Source organism: Paramormyrops kingsleyae, chromosome 10, assembly GCF_048594095.1.
Source record: "Paramormyrops kingsleyae isolate MSU_618 chromosome 10, PKINGS_0.4, whole genome shotgun sequence".
Lineage (NCBI taxonomy): Eukaryota > Metazoa > Chordata > Actinopteri > Osteoglossiformes > Mormyridae > Paramormyrops > Paramormyrops kingsleyae.
Window position 1 is genome coordinate 20,774,586 of NC_132806.1, and position 15,013 is coordinate 20,789,598.

At 44.3% G+C, this 15,013-nt stretch overlaps 1 protein-coding gene across 2 annotated transcripts in view; it reads right to left on the bottom strand.

The window, feature by feature from the left end:
- Positions 1-15,013, bottom strand: part of LOC111843587 (proteinase-activated receptor 4-like) — a 62,787-nt gene that overhangs the window by 34,886 nt on the left and 12,888 nt on the right. The window contains exon 1 of one of the 2 annotated variants that reach the window (XM_072717468.1): positions 1,528-1,551. The exons of the other annotated variant lie outside the window; for it this stretch is intronic. The gene's annotated coding sequence lies outside the window, so the exon portion shown is untranslated. Of the gene's footprint in view, positions 1-1,527; positions 1,552-15,013 lie in introns of those variants that run through there. 2 annotated transcript variants of the gene reach the window in all.

The following is a 15,013-nucleotide window of genomic DNA, read 5'->3' on the forward strand; positions in this document are numbered from 1 at the left end:
TGGAAGCAAATTCAGTTGAAGTGTTTGGCCAAGCAAGCAAACAGAAAGAGACCTGATAACCCAACATCAATGCCCAGAGGTTGACATTTCAGATCCAGAAAGTAAAAATCTAGTCCAAGACGTTGGGAAACGTATTTATTCTTGTTGTGCACTAAAGAGGACATGCTGTTAAATTAAAATAAGAATAAATTTGAAAAAATCTAAATTGTTTCCTCCAAAGACAAATAACCTACAATTGAAGGACACTTTTTTCCTTGGGTCTCAGGAGGATATAGTACACCTGCACATGGAGTACATACCAGAGCATGTGAGCGGAGTGGAGCGGTGAGAATTTCCGCTCCTTGCTCACGAGGCTGCAGTTGGCTCCGCCCGCTCCTCCGCTCTAATTCGCACTAAGCCACTCCGCTCAACACCGCTCCTCCCTTTACTCACTGAAAGTTTCACCACATTGTTGTTCTTGCCCTACACTATTGTCATCTGTACGTTTCATAGGAATAGTACACTTGTATGATCTATCAGATTCCTTTGTGAAATACTTAGCGGCCAATTTGTGTAACAGTCTTAATAATTGTACAGATGAATTCTGGGTAGATTTGGGCACGCCTCAGAGTCGTAGTAGTGATGGGAAGTTCGGATCATTTTACCGACTCAGACCTTTGAGTCTCGTTCAGCAAAATGAACGAATCTTTTTTCGAGTCATTTCGTTCATTTTAGCAAAATATAATTAAAATGTTACCTGTTACCTCCCTAACACATCTACTGCTTACACAAATGTTGATCACACTACAAACAAGACAAAACTATAATGCTATAACAAACAGAAAATATTAATTCATTGTTTACCTGGGTCTTTAGTCTATGATTCGCTCACCTCGCCTCTTATCTGACAAGTTTTCGGGTTTGAGTAGTTCGTTCATCACGACCAATTCTGTTTCCGGCTCAGACTGCATAGGTTAAACTTATGGAGCTGTGACGTGATGAACGAACGACTCAAACCCGAAGACTCGAGAGATGAACTCATCAATTCTGTTTCCGGCTCAGACTGCATAGGTTAAGCTTATGGGGCTGTCACATGATGAACGAACGACTCAAAAAACCCGAAGACTGGAAACACGTGAATCAATAATTCCAATACAGAAACTATAGGAAGTTGCGCAAATGTGCATCCGCGACTGAACGAATCACTCCCACGAGACGACTCGTTCTTCCCGAGTCACATTAAAGATTCATTCAAAATGAACGAATCGTTCAAGAACGACCCATCACTAAGTCATAGTGTGAGCGGTATCAGAGCAAAATTGGAGCGTGACAGAGCCACCGCTCCAGCCTTAATTACAAAACCGCTCAGCGCTCTGACCAAATTCCACCCACTCCGCTCTTCACTCACGTTCCGCTCCACTCCGCTCACATGCTCTGATACATACACATCTATTAATACCAGAAAGTCCAGGTGTGGTTATTCAACACTGAGCACTGCTGTGCATAGGTATACCTAAAATCAGATGATAGCAGGGGGATTAGGCTTACCTTGGGGAGGCAGACTAGCTAGAAAGTGTCTTCCTGGTCTCCCACCACACACTCCTAAAGTGAACTCAAATCCACAAGGTGGGAGGACACCACCACCTGGTGACTTGCCTTCCCCCAGGGGCATCTACCAAACTTGAAAAAACAAGGGCCACAAGCCAATAGGAAATGGTATACATAGCCAATCTAAACCAAAATTTGCATTTACCCACATATGTCCCTACGCACACAAGCTTACTTGTAAACATTTGTATGCATACATACTCACAAAACTGGGAACATCCAAGTACATATGGTTTCAGTCAATGGTGTACACACGCCCACGTAATCCCAAATTAGGAGCTCAAACCTTGACAATTTCTGTTCCACAAACAGATCAGAATGAGTGTCACCTAATTACCGTGGCAACTAATACTCTGAACCAAACATGGTTTTGATGTGGGCTACCACGGCCACCCAAAGTCAGTTTTCTGGCTATGCCACTGCTTAGCTGATGGCATATGGGCCTCAGTGAAAAATAATCAAGGACCCCTATGGTGTTTAACTAATCTCAAAACCAGTGCATATAAAAACCACACGTGTGTGTGTGTGTGTGTGATACGAGTGCACAGAACAGCATCTGTGGACAGAAAACTCAACCTCTCTACGCGCTCCCATCTGCACAACACTCACTTGCTAGTCAGGTTGAATTTGAATACTTTGGAGGCGGGATCAGTGGCTAATGTCTCCTCTCCTTTGATTGGTCACTTGTGAAGCTAACTATGATTGGCTGTTTGCTTTGGAAGAAGATGAAGTAGTTCACTGACCAGTCAATGAGAGGATAGCCAGGTATGCATTCTGTCATGATGTTGGAGCTAGTAAGTCTTACACCAAATTTGAGGTGGTACTCGGAATCATAGATGTGTGTGTGTGTGTGTGTGTGTACATAACTAAAGCAGTGCTTGAAATTCAGTCTGCTGTCATAATATCATAATTTCCCGCTTCGATTTACTGTATATAAAAGTAAGTGCAGAATGGGTCACTGTAAGTAAACCGCATTGTTAATAACAACAACATCACAAAACCAGCTTAGATCCTGAGAACAGCGCTCCCCTGATATTAGTTGCGTCTTGGGTTAGAGTTGAAACTGACGAAAGGTTGAGTTAATATCAGACTTTCACCACAACACATAACAGCTAACCTCTCAATTTAAAGTTAAAGTATATCAGACCAGTAATCAATACAGACAAAATAGGCAAACAAGAGCTTTGAAATGGAAGTGAAATGGAAAATTGCCCAAAATAATACAAGTTACAGAAGGCTACTGTGATTGATAGAGAGAAGAATGTTACCATTAGATTATCCACACATTCTGTAATTTTTGTTGTTGAACAAGGCTCAGCAATGGGATTTCATTACCTTATATGTGGCACTTCCCCAAGGTCACCTCGAGTCTGAAAAGTTTGACACACATACCACTTAAATGTGATATATTTTGTATTCATAGATAAGTGATGGTTTTTCCATCATTTTTAATCACCCTTTGCAGAATTCTCCATTGCAGACCTAATGACTTTGATTACTCTAATAACTGAAATCAAGTTAAACTTCTTTATTGTTTGTTCAGCGACAACACAATGAAATTCTTAGCTTGTTTACATCTGAATGTTACAGACATATTTAAAAAGAGACTAGAAGTATAAAAGCACAAAATACAGTGATACCTCAGTTTTCGAACTCATTATAACGAATTTCTTAAAAGTGGAACCAACCAGTTCAAAAAAAAAAAACTAGAGCTCGATCTGAATCTCAGAAGTCAAACCGTGAACGCCGACCTAAGATAACGCGCGGGGAATTGAGTTACGCAACACGTCTCTCGGCGGAAACAAAGGGTAAAGCTTCAGTCTCAGCCTCCCGCTGTGATAGCAACGTGCATGTTTACACTAACTGAATGCATATATTTCGATAGTAAAAATACATTTAGACAATGATAGACAGTAACCGTAATTATTATTATACAATAAAATACATTTTAAAATAAAGATTTCTTATTAATTATTTTAATATTAATAATAAACCATTAATACATTTAATTATAATAATATTGTTGTGCCCAGCGGGGACGGAATGGAGACAAAGGCGCAGACATCAGGGTATCGGGGAATACGGGGTTTAATTACAGGTAAGGCAGGCAAAACGCAGACAGACAATACAATGACTGGACTGGGAAAACAAACTGAAACGCGGACGAAATACAGAGGGCTAATGAAAACTAGAAACAGCTGATCACACAGGGATTCCACACGGGGTTAACGAGGGGGCGTGGCACACGGAGGGAGCGGAAGATCAGGGCAGGACACATTGTTTGGATTCATTTATTTTCTTACTTTACAAATTACTGTTTTGATTAATGTGCTTAGATGTGTTTAGTAAAGTATATGCTCTTCTTGTTTTATCCGGTTCATTTTGTGTGTAAATGCTAAAAAAAAAAATATTTAGGTGTAATTTTTTTGGGGCCGGGAACCAATTAATTGTTTTCTATTATTTCTTATGGGGAAAATTATATCACAACTCGAATTTTTTAGGATTCGATCCGGAGTTCTGAACGGATTAAATTCGAGTTCTGAGGTGCCACTGTATATATACCCACATCAGTTCAGACATGCATAATATACAATAATACAGATATTATATTATTAAATTATTAAATATGATTATTACATATTATAAATGAATAGTTTAGCAAATGGTTGTCCCTTTGAGCCAATAAATTTATGTTGTGAACATCAGCAATATCTCTTAGTATCTTTTATTCAGTGTAGAATTTCAGAATGTAATACTTAAAGATTTGCTGATTCTGGCTAATAAGCACACCGACCTGTGAGTAATATCTGTTTTGGCACCATTTTTTCACAATTCAAGCACGGTACATATATATACATGCACACACAAACACACACACACACAAATATTTAAATCAATAAATAGCTTTTCACAACAGGGACCTGTTTCATTTTCATAAATGAAAACTTTTGAATGGTGTTGTGTGTATCAGAGACATACATCTTGGCACCTTGACAACTATGCTTTGTTCTGTCAACAGCTGAGACGTCATCTTCTCGAAAGCCTTTTGAATAAAATACAAATGGGATTCAGCGCAACACCACTAAATTTCCCTGAAATTTCTGTGTCATCAGGAGCTGTATCTTCTGCAGGCCCTATATAATCGCATAGAAGTGCCCCCTGATATCACACAGGCTTTGCAAGAGCTCTTTGACCTTGTGAGGGCACATCTGGATCGTCCAGCCCCATGTGTCATAGTGGAGGTCGCTGCCTATTAACCCAACTTCTCATCAGTGTTAACTCTAACCCAAGAAGCAACTAATAGCAGGGGAGTGCTGCTCTCAGGATCTGAACTGGTTTTGTAATGTTGTTGTTATTCACAATGAACTTTACTTATAGTGAGCCATTCTGCACTTACTTTTATATACAGTAAGACGAAGCAGGAAATCCCTGCATTATGATAGCAGACTGTGGGAACAAATAAAATTGAATGGGATACCTGTCATGACCTGCTCGTCCGATCCTCCTGTGTGCCACGCCCCCCTCATTACCTCGTGTTACTTCCCAATTGTAATCACCTGTTAAAAAAAAAAAAAAAAAAAAAAAAAAAAAACCTGTTGCCTGTTATGTTCAGCCTGTCCTGTGTATTTAGTCCGCGTCTGAGTTACGTTCGTTGCCGTGTTGTTCGTTTCCCTGCTAATAAAACCCTTTTGCTTTTGGATTCTCGTCTGCCTGCCTTGTATTTCCCCGCTTCCTGCCTGCTGCCTGCAGTCAGTTTATACTCCACCCCTGCAGCTGCAGCCAGATGCTCTTGTCACGTCAGCTGCAGACAGACCTAAGCCCAAATCGAACGCAGCCACAGATTCGATTGCTTAGCCTTGGTATCCCGGATGTATAACTCGTATTTTTAACCTCGTATTTTTGCATGTGAATTCGGACCGTCGAATTGGAGCAACATTGAAATGTTGTCTTTGTATTTTTTAACCTCGTATTTCTGCATGTGAATTCGGACCGTCGAATTGGAGCAGCATTGAAATGTTGTCTTTGTATTTTTTAACCTCGTATTTCTGCATGTGAATTAGGACCGTCGAATTGGTACAACATTGAAATGTTGTATTTGTATTTTTAACCTTGTATTTTTGCATGTGAATTTGGACCATCGAATTTCCTATGCATTTTTCCAATGCATAAATATTCAATGTTAGAATTTCAGTGGCATATAAAATTCAAATTCTGATGACACAGATTTACTTCCATAGATCTTCTTCATCTTCACCCAAAGCAACAGCCAACTGTAGTTTTCCAAGTGACCAATCAAAGGACCGGAGACATCAGCCACTGTTCCCGCCTCCAAAGTTTCAAAATTCAATCTGTCTAGCGAGTGAGACGGTGGCTTTTCTGTTCGCGGATGCTGTTCTGTGCATTCATATCTATGGCGTTATATTAGTGTCACATTCCCAAGCGCGCAGAAAAGCTCAGATTGTCGCACACGCTCGCTTAACCTGTCCTACGCGCTGTTACGTGCCGTAAGTTTCGGGTTGGTGCCGAGTAGGTTCGTCGGACGCCCTGCCCACTCGCCAATCGTCTGCTGCCGCTTCGGCTCCGCCCCGGACCTGGCCACGCCTCCCAGCTGCGCCGACTTCCGGTTCCGGGAGCTGAAAACCCGACAGGAAGACACCTCAGGAGCTCTGCTCGTTTTGGTTTTCTATGATTGGTTTGCTTGTTGGATTTTATATGTGTATGGCTGGTTTTGGCTTCTGGACTACGACTTTCGCTTCTTCCCTCTCTGGTACTGTTGCTTTGATTTGTTTGATTTTCTGGTTTTTGAACTCTCGCCTGGCTCCCGACTATTCTCTTTTGCTTGCCCCCTCGCATACCGTGGTTTCTCTGTCTCCGTGTATTTGCCGCATGTTTGTCTTGTTGTGGGTGCGTAAGGAGTGACTGCCCTTTTGTTTTGCGAACGTGGTTTATTGTGTGTTTTGGACAGGAAGTCAGGTTTAGTCATTGTCGTTTTGTTTGTTGGTTTTTCACTTAGGGAAAAGTTAGTTTGGGACGTGTTCATTAGCTGTTTTGGTTGTTGCTTTGGCCTGAGTCACTCCGGAAGTTCGTTGCACCTCGTGTTTGTAACCGTGTTTGTGAATAAATATAAAAAAAATACAAAAAAAAGATCCCTGTGTTTCCTGTGTTCCCCTTTCCCGTTCCCTGTTTGTCTCGTCTTCCCCTCTCCCTCTCCTCTACCTTTCTGGCGATTAGTTTGGGACGTGTTCGTTAGCTGTTTTGGTTGTGTTTTGGCCTGAGTCACTCCGGAAGTTCGTTGCACCTCGTGTTTGTAACCGTGTTTGTGAATAAATATAAAAAAAATACATACATGGCGAGAGCCCCTCACGATTCGCGTGCCAATGTCGTACAGATCATCCAGGTACGCCGGGATTGTCTTCGGGGAAATTGTAGTGGGAGGGGCGGTGCTCATATAGGGCTGGCTTACGCGGAAACCTTGACTTAACCAAGAACAAAATACAACACAATACATTGTGTTCCCCTTTCCCGTTCCCTGTTTGTCTCGTCTTCCCCTCTCCCTCTCCTCTACCTTTCTGGCGATTCCGAACCCTAGACTGGGGATCGTAACAGAAATTGGGGGCTCGTCCTTTCTTTTCTTCCTTCTGGTGTTTGTCTGGCGGATTTTTTTGTGGGGGGGCGGTGTTGTGGTTGTGTTAGTGGGAATGGCCCAGTTCGATCTTGTACCTTTCGCCCTCCAGCCTACGTTCGAGCAGTTTGATTGGTGCCGTAAGGACGACTTGCTGAAAATAGCGGACTTTTTTGAGGTGTTTGTCCCCGTTGAGGCATCCAAACAGGCGATAAAACGGGTTCTGCAGGACGAGCTGATTCAGCAGGGTATCCCACCTGAGTTGGGCAGTTCCCCGGGTGTTGCATCCACTCCCGTGCAGTTGTCGGCTGCAGCGGAGGCCAGCGGCGACAATCCAGGGCTGAGGATCCACATGGATCCCGGCGATCCTCGCTCAGCTAGGGAGGAGCTGCTGCTTACCATTAAGCTGAGGGAGCTGGAGTTGGAGATAAAACGGCAGGAGTATCAGGCACAACTTCTCCATGTCTGGGCTGTGGAGATAGAGGCTGAGAAAGAGGTGGCATTGCAGAGGCTAAGCAGGGCTGAACCAAAGCCTGAGCCCCGTCCGCGGAAGGTACACTCGCCGGGTGTCGCCCCTCTGGCAGACCTACCCGCCCGTGACCCAGCTGGTGCCCAAGACGCTCCTCGCCCGTGTTCTCCTTTGGGTTCGCCAGCTTCCCAAAGCACTGAAATTGGGCATTCCGGATTCGATGTGAGCCGCCATGTTGGGCTTGTTCCCATTTTTCGTGAGAATGAGGTAGATGCCTATTTCTCTATCTTCGAGCGGATCGCTACGACCTTGAACTGGCCCAAACACCTTTGGTCTTTGTTGTTACAATGTAAGCTAGTGGGGAAAGCACAAGAGGTTTGTTCGGCTCTGGCATGACATTGCGGGAGAGAGGCTTGTTCCCCTTCCTGAAGTCATCCCATGTCAGAATGATGTTGCGGTGGAACTCTTGACTGTGTTTCCTGCTTGCGTGCTTACCCGCGCCCAGCAGTGCCGGCTCGCGGACATCGACTTGGCCGATACATTTATGTCCGACCCCGCTCTGCCAACCCCCTCGACAAATAATGATCCGGATTTCCCGGTCCCTGTGAAACTTGCTGTGTCCCCTAAGGTTCCCTCCACCACTGACGCTTTGGTTGTGGCACAAGCGGATGATCCCTCCTTGGAGGCTTGTCGTGCTTCCACTGTGGACAAAGGCGAGTTAAAGGACCACCTCACCGCATATTATTTTAGCAACCGAGTGTTGATGCGGAAGTGGACCCCTCCAGACTCACCTTTCGACTGGGCTACTGTATTTCAGGTGGTAGTCCCCGGGTTATATCGGGAGTATGTGTTATCCCTCGCTCACGATCACCCGTGTTCGGGTCATCTTGGGATTAGGAAAACTTCTGGCATATTTTTTTTGGCCTGGAGTTAATGCTGATGTAAAAAGGTACTGTAGGTCTTGTCATGCTTGCCAGGTGGTGGGTAAGCCGAACCAGACCATCGCTCCAGCTCCCCTACGTCCGATCCCTGCAATAGGAGAACCTTTTGAGCACATTCTCATCGATTATGTGGGCCCCTTACCAAAAACTCATTCAGGAAATTGTTACCTATTTACCCTTATGTGTACCGCTACTCGGTTTCCGGAAGCCATCCCTATTCGTAGTCTCCGGTCCCCTGTTATAGTCAAACATTTGATTAAGTTTTTCACTACTTTCGGGCTTCCTAAACAGGTACAATCAGATCAGGGCACAAATTTCACGTCCAAGTTGTTTGCTCAGGTTGTTCGCGAATTGGGGGTGCGTCATATAGTTTCTAGCGCCTATCACCCTAAGAGCCAAGGGGTGTTGGAGCGCTTTCACCAATCACTTAAAAATATGCTGCGTACCTTTTGTTTGGACACCGGGAAGGAGTGGGATGACGGGGTGCCCCTTCTCCTTTTCGCTATACGTGATGCCGTCCAGGAATCCACCGGATTCAGTCCTGCGGAGCTGGTGTTCGGTCACGCTGGTCGAGGTCCCCTGAAAATCTTACAGGAGCAGTGGTTATCCCCAGGTGCGTCATCCCCATCGAAAAACGTGTCCAAATTTGTTACCTCCCTCCGTGACAAAATGTCTGCTGTTAGGGAACTAGCTCACCGGTCTCTTGGAGCCGCGCAGGATGAAAGGAAGATGAAAGGAAGGTTCGACAAGTCCGCAAGGACCCGGTGCTTTCAACCAGGGGATCGTGTCTTAGTCCTTCTGCCGCTGCCTGGGTCCTCCCTGCGCGCCCGTTTCTCGGGTCCATATGTGATACAGGACAAACTCAGCCCCACTAATTACGTGTTAGAGACTCCTAACCGCAGGAGGAAAACTCGTATGTGTCATGTAAACATGATAAAATCTTACCTTGATCGCTCGGTCTCCGCCCCCTCGCCCGTCTCTGCTCCGGTTTCCACTCCTGTAGGCGTCGTATCCCTTAGCCAGTACTCCCCGGAGAGTGACGATTTACACCTCGGTAGAAACTGTCTTCCCTGTGCTCGCCTCCCCAATTCTGAGGCTCTGCAAAACCTTACGTCCCGGCTCAGCCACTTACCTCGGTCTGCCCAGGCTGATGTTGCGTCGGTAGTAGGACGTTTCCGGCCCCTATTCGCCGATGTCCCCTCGCGTACCCCTGCTATTGAGCATGATATTGATGTTGGAGATCATGTCCCTATTAAGCAGCATCCCTATCGGGTAAACCCTCAGAAAAGGGCTTTGTTGTCTCAGGAGACCACTTACCTGATAGAGACCGGTCTCGCTGTTCCCAGTAATAGTCCCTGGTGTTCCCCGTGCCTGCTTGTTCCCAAGCCTGATGGCACATTCCGGTTCTGCACGGATTATCGGAAAGTTAATGCCGTTCCCCCGTCCTGATGCTTACCCCCTTCCTCGCATGGAGGACTGTGTTGATCGCATCGGTTCTGCGAAATATGTAACCAAGTTAGACCTGCTAAAAGGATATTGGCAAGTTCCCCTAACGCCCCGTGCTTCAGAAATCTCTGCATTTGCCACCCCTGACACCTTCCTCCAGTATACCGTGATGGCTTTCGGACTACGAAACGCCCCAGCTACGTTTCAGAGGTTAATGAATAAAGTGTTGGGTGAGGTCCCCAACTGTGAGGCATACCTAGATGACGTGGTCATCTATACAGACTCGTGGGAACGGCATGTTCAGTTGCTGGAGCAGGTGTTCGTTCGCCTGCAAAAGGCTTCACTCGTTCTCAATCTCGAAAAGTGTGAGTTTGGACAAGGTACGGTTAGCTACCTCGGGAAACTGGTTGGCCATGGCAGGGTCAAGCCCCTGGACGTAAAAGTCCAGGCCATCGGCTCGTTTCCTGTCCCACAGACACCGCGGGACTTGAAGCGGTTTTTGGGGATGGCCGGTTACTACCGCTGTTTTTGCCGTAACTTTTCAGATGTGGTCGCGCCTCTTACCCATTTGCTTCGCAAAGGTACGAAGTTCGTTTGGTCCCCTGCATGCCAGGCTGCGTTCGATGCTGTAAAATTACTACTCAGTAGTTCCCCTGTATTGGCCGCTCCAGATTTTACCAAGCCCTTCAAGTTGGAGGTGGACGCTAGTGGCGTGGGTGCGGGTGCAGTCCTCCTGCAGGAAGATCACCACGGGCTCGATCACCCCGTATGCTATTATTCCAAGAAATTCGTGAAACACCAATTAGCTTATAGTACCATTGAGAAAGAGGCCCTAGCCCTCTTATTGGCCCTACAGCATTTCGAAGTATACCTCGGTGATAGTATCCAACCAGTGGTCGTCTACACCGACCATAATCCTCTGGTGTTTTTAACCCGCATGTGCAACACAAACCAGCGTCTCATGCGCTGGGCTCTGATCGTTCAGTCATTTAACCTTGAGATAAGACACAAGAAAGGGGTTAGTAACCTGGTGGCAGACGCTCTTTCCCGAGCCTAGTCGCCTTCTGGGTATCTGTCGTTTTTTGTTCCCCTTTTCATTGTAGTGGGCGGTGCTTGTTATTCGTGTTTGTGTCTGTGAGTCTGTGAACGCCTATCGGGTTCATTCTTGTGTGGGGGGGTGTTATGTGCCGTAAGTTTCGGGTTCGTGCCGAGTAGGTTCGTCGGACGCCCTGCCCACTCGCCATTCATCTGCCGCCGCTTCGGCTCCGCCCGGACCTGGCCACGCCTCCCAGCTGCGCCAACTTCCGGTTCCGGGAGCTGAAAAGCCAACAGTAAGACACCTCAGGAGCTCTGCTCGTTTTGGTTTTCTATGATTGGTTTGCTTGTTGGATTTTATATGTGTATGACTGGTTTTGGCTTCTGGACTTCGACTTTCGCTTCTTCCCTCTCTGGTACTGTTGCTTTGATTTGTTTGATTTTCTGGTTTTTGAACTCTCCCGACTATTCTCTTTTGCTTGCCCCCTTGGATACCGTGGTTTCTCTGTCTCCGTGTATTTGCCGCATGTTTGTCTTGTTGTGGGTGCGTAAGGAGTGACTGCCCTTTTGTTTTGCGAACGTGGTTTATTGTGTGTTTTGGACAGGAAGTCAGGTTTAGTCGTTGTCGTTTTGTTTGTTGGTTTTTCACTTAGGGAAAAGTTAGTTTGGGACGTGTTCATTAGCTGTTTTGGTTGTTGCTTTGGCCTGAGTCACTCCGGAAGTTCGTTGCACCTCGTGTTTGTAACCATGTTTGTGAATAAATATAAAAAAAATACAAAAGAAAGATCCCTGTGTTTCCTGTGTTCCCCTTTCCCGTTCCCTGTTTGTCTCGTCTTCCCCTCTCCCTCTCCTCTACCTTTCTGGCGATTAGTTTGGGACGTGTTCGTTAGCTGTTTTGGTTGTGTTTTGGCCTGAGTCACTCCGGAAGTTCGTTGCACCTCGTGTTTGTAACCGTGTTTGTGAATAAATATAAAAAAAATACATACATGGCGAGAGCCCCTCACGATTCGCGTGCCAATGTCGTACAGATCATCCAGGTACGCCGGGATTGTCTTCGGGGAAATTGTAGTGGGAGGGGCGGTGCTCATATAGGGCTGGCTTACGCGGAAACCTTGACTTAACCAAGAACAAAATACAACACAATACATTGTGTTCCCCTTTCCCGTTCCCTGTTTGTCTCGTCTTCCCCTCTCCCTCTCCTCTACCTTTCTGGCGATTCCGAACCCTATACTGGGGATCGTAACAGCGCGCTCAACTCGGCCACCGCGCTCTCACTCACAGTGTGTCTCTCGCTCTCACACATCTCGGCTACGTGCTCGCTCAACTCTTTTTGTACGCTCGCTCAAGTTGGGCACATCGTTACAAAAGTGCCATAAAACCAGCCAATCGCAGACTTGATGTAATTCTGATTGGCTGTTTCCTGTCCAATCAGCATTCCGGAAACTGTCTGTCACCCGACATAAAATATATGAAAGTAAATCAGGTTTTTCCAAAGGTTTTCTGTTAATATTTTTATTATTGAATTCTATTACAGAACTGCCTATTTAGTTTAATGAATTGTAGAACAATTATCGTTTTTACGATATTTCCACAGTCCTCCAACCATCGGTCGATATTTAACGAATTTGACTCATCTTTCTTGTATTATCTTTGGGTAGCTTAGCGTTTGACAATGTTCTCGGAATTTGAACAGCAACACGAAAATAGCGCACCACGGCCACATGTAAGCAGTTTATTGTGCTTTAGTTTGATTATTTTCAGCTTTTATTAAATTCCGCATGTCTAATTTTACCAGTATAATCGTTATTATTATTATTAGCTTGCCAGGTTAGCTAATACATTAGATTATTGACAATGACTAGGATGCTATGAGGTGTATATTAATTTATTACAAGCTTCCACTTCAGCCTGCAGTCACAGAATAAACTACATAACTGAGATAATATAGGAGGTATATCAGAGATTACAGAAGCACTCCAAAATTGTCATATCCCGCTCCGTCCGATCCCGATGTGTGCCACGCCCACCTCGTTACCTCGTGTGATTCCCTGATTATTCTCACCTGTGATTCGTTACCCTTAGCCTGTCTCTTGTATTTAGTCCGTGTCTGAGTCAGTAGTCCCGAGTTCTGTCATTGACGTTGCTGTCGTGTTTTCCCCGGTCCTGTCTGCGTGCAATGAAGTCACGTTTACCCTGCTTCCTTGGTCAGCTCGTCTGCTTGCCTGCTCGCCTGCACCACCGATCGTGACAAAAATCTCCATCATCTGGTCCAGTGTAAAATTAATGACAGCTCTATGCCCACAGTGGAACTGGAAACAGAAGTTGGTCCAGGTTCTGGCTACCCCAAAATTGTAATAGAGAGAGAGAAAAACTGAAAAATCTGTTGGACACACATTTGCCAGTTGCATACATTGCTAAATGCCTTGGTGTTTCAAGAAGGACAATATTCCTTGATAATTTATTAAAGCGTCTCCAATTTAACTAAGGCCCTCAGACAAAAATTATTTTATATAACTTCATACTTCTGTTGGAGTTACTGATTGGAGGAATATTATGAATAAATAGATTACAGGATGTGAAAAACAATGCCAGAAATATTGTCAATGGTAATAATCCAGGAGCATTTATTTACACTGCATGTACAGTAAATATATTAATGGACAATGTGTAATACTGATAACACTTTATGACAATATGTAAATAATATATTTTTCATAGTAAGTCAAACTATAATAATCTGCAGAGAGCTGAAAAAAAACTTTATAGCCATGTTCAAAGAACTGAAATATTGAGTGGGATTAACCATATTTAGTTTCATATATATAGGAATAATATTCAGCATCCCCTTAAAAAAGAGATTTTTATATTATGTAAATTACAAGTGTGTTAGCTGAAAAAATGAGTTCTCATTCTTATCACAGAACAACATTAGCGAAATTGTTCCCCCCATCTTGTGCGAGTAGTGTCCATCATTCTGCACTGCGTTTTCTGGCCGTTTTCAGTGCACCATCCGGGTACTTTCAGTGCACTGAATTTTGGCTTAGTTGTCAGTGTGAACGCACTACGCCCTAAAATCGCGCACTAAAAGTGCGCAAGTGCGCGATTTCGGACACACCCATTATTTCTAAAAAGAAGAGTGGACATTATTTGTTCTGTAAACTTTGCCGGCTGGAGTGACGTGTTTTTTTTTGTGCCGAATTTAATTACCTCGGTACTATACGCTATTTAACTTGCTTTTTGGCATGATACATTTAATTACTTAACTAACGTTAGCTAGTGCTGTATGCTGTTTAACTTGCTTTCTGGCATGTAGATTTGTTTGCAAAAAAGCACAGCAACAGGTGAATAAAACTGTATTGAGTGTGTAGCCTGTACTTGATTACTGTATTTCAGTTTGTTTGCCAGTGGGCCATAATAAAATATACAAATGTACTTGTAATGGCTTTTTATTTTTTTTTTCATTTTTGGGAATATTATATGTAACATTTTAGTGTACATAAAGATGCAGCAACAGTCAAATAAGTCAAAGCTGTATTGAACATAATTGGAGACCAGTGTGGTGTTTTTAAACTTGGTTAAGCTTGTTCCCAGTAACAAAACAATTAATTGAATAACACATATACATAACACATTAAAGCCCTTCTTTAGCCCTTCTTTTTGAGAAAGACCTTCTTTCCCATTCTGACATTCAGTTTGGAGTTCAGGAGATTGTCTTGACCAGGACCACACCCCTAAATGCATTGAAGCAACTGCCATGTGATTGGTTGATTAGATAATTGCATTAATGAGAAATTGAACAGGTGTTCATAATAATCCTTTAGGTGAGTGTAGATGTAATACTGATGAATGTATAGCAATACCCTCTTTTCATGCTCGAGCTGTTGAATTTCAAGCTTCAGTTTCTTTATTTGC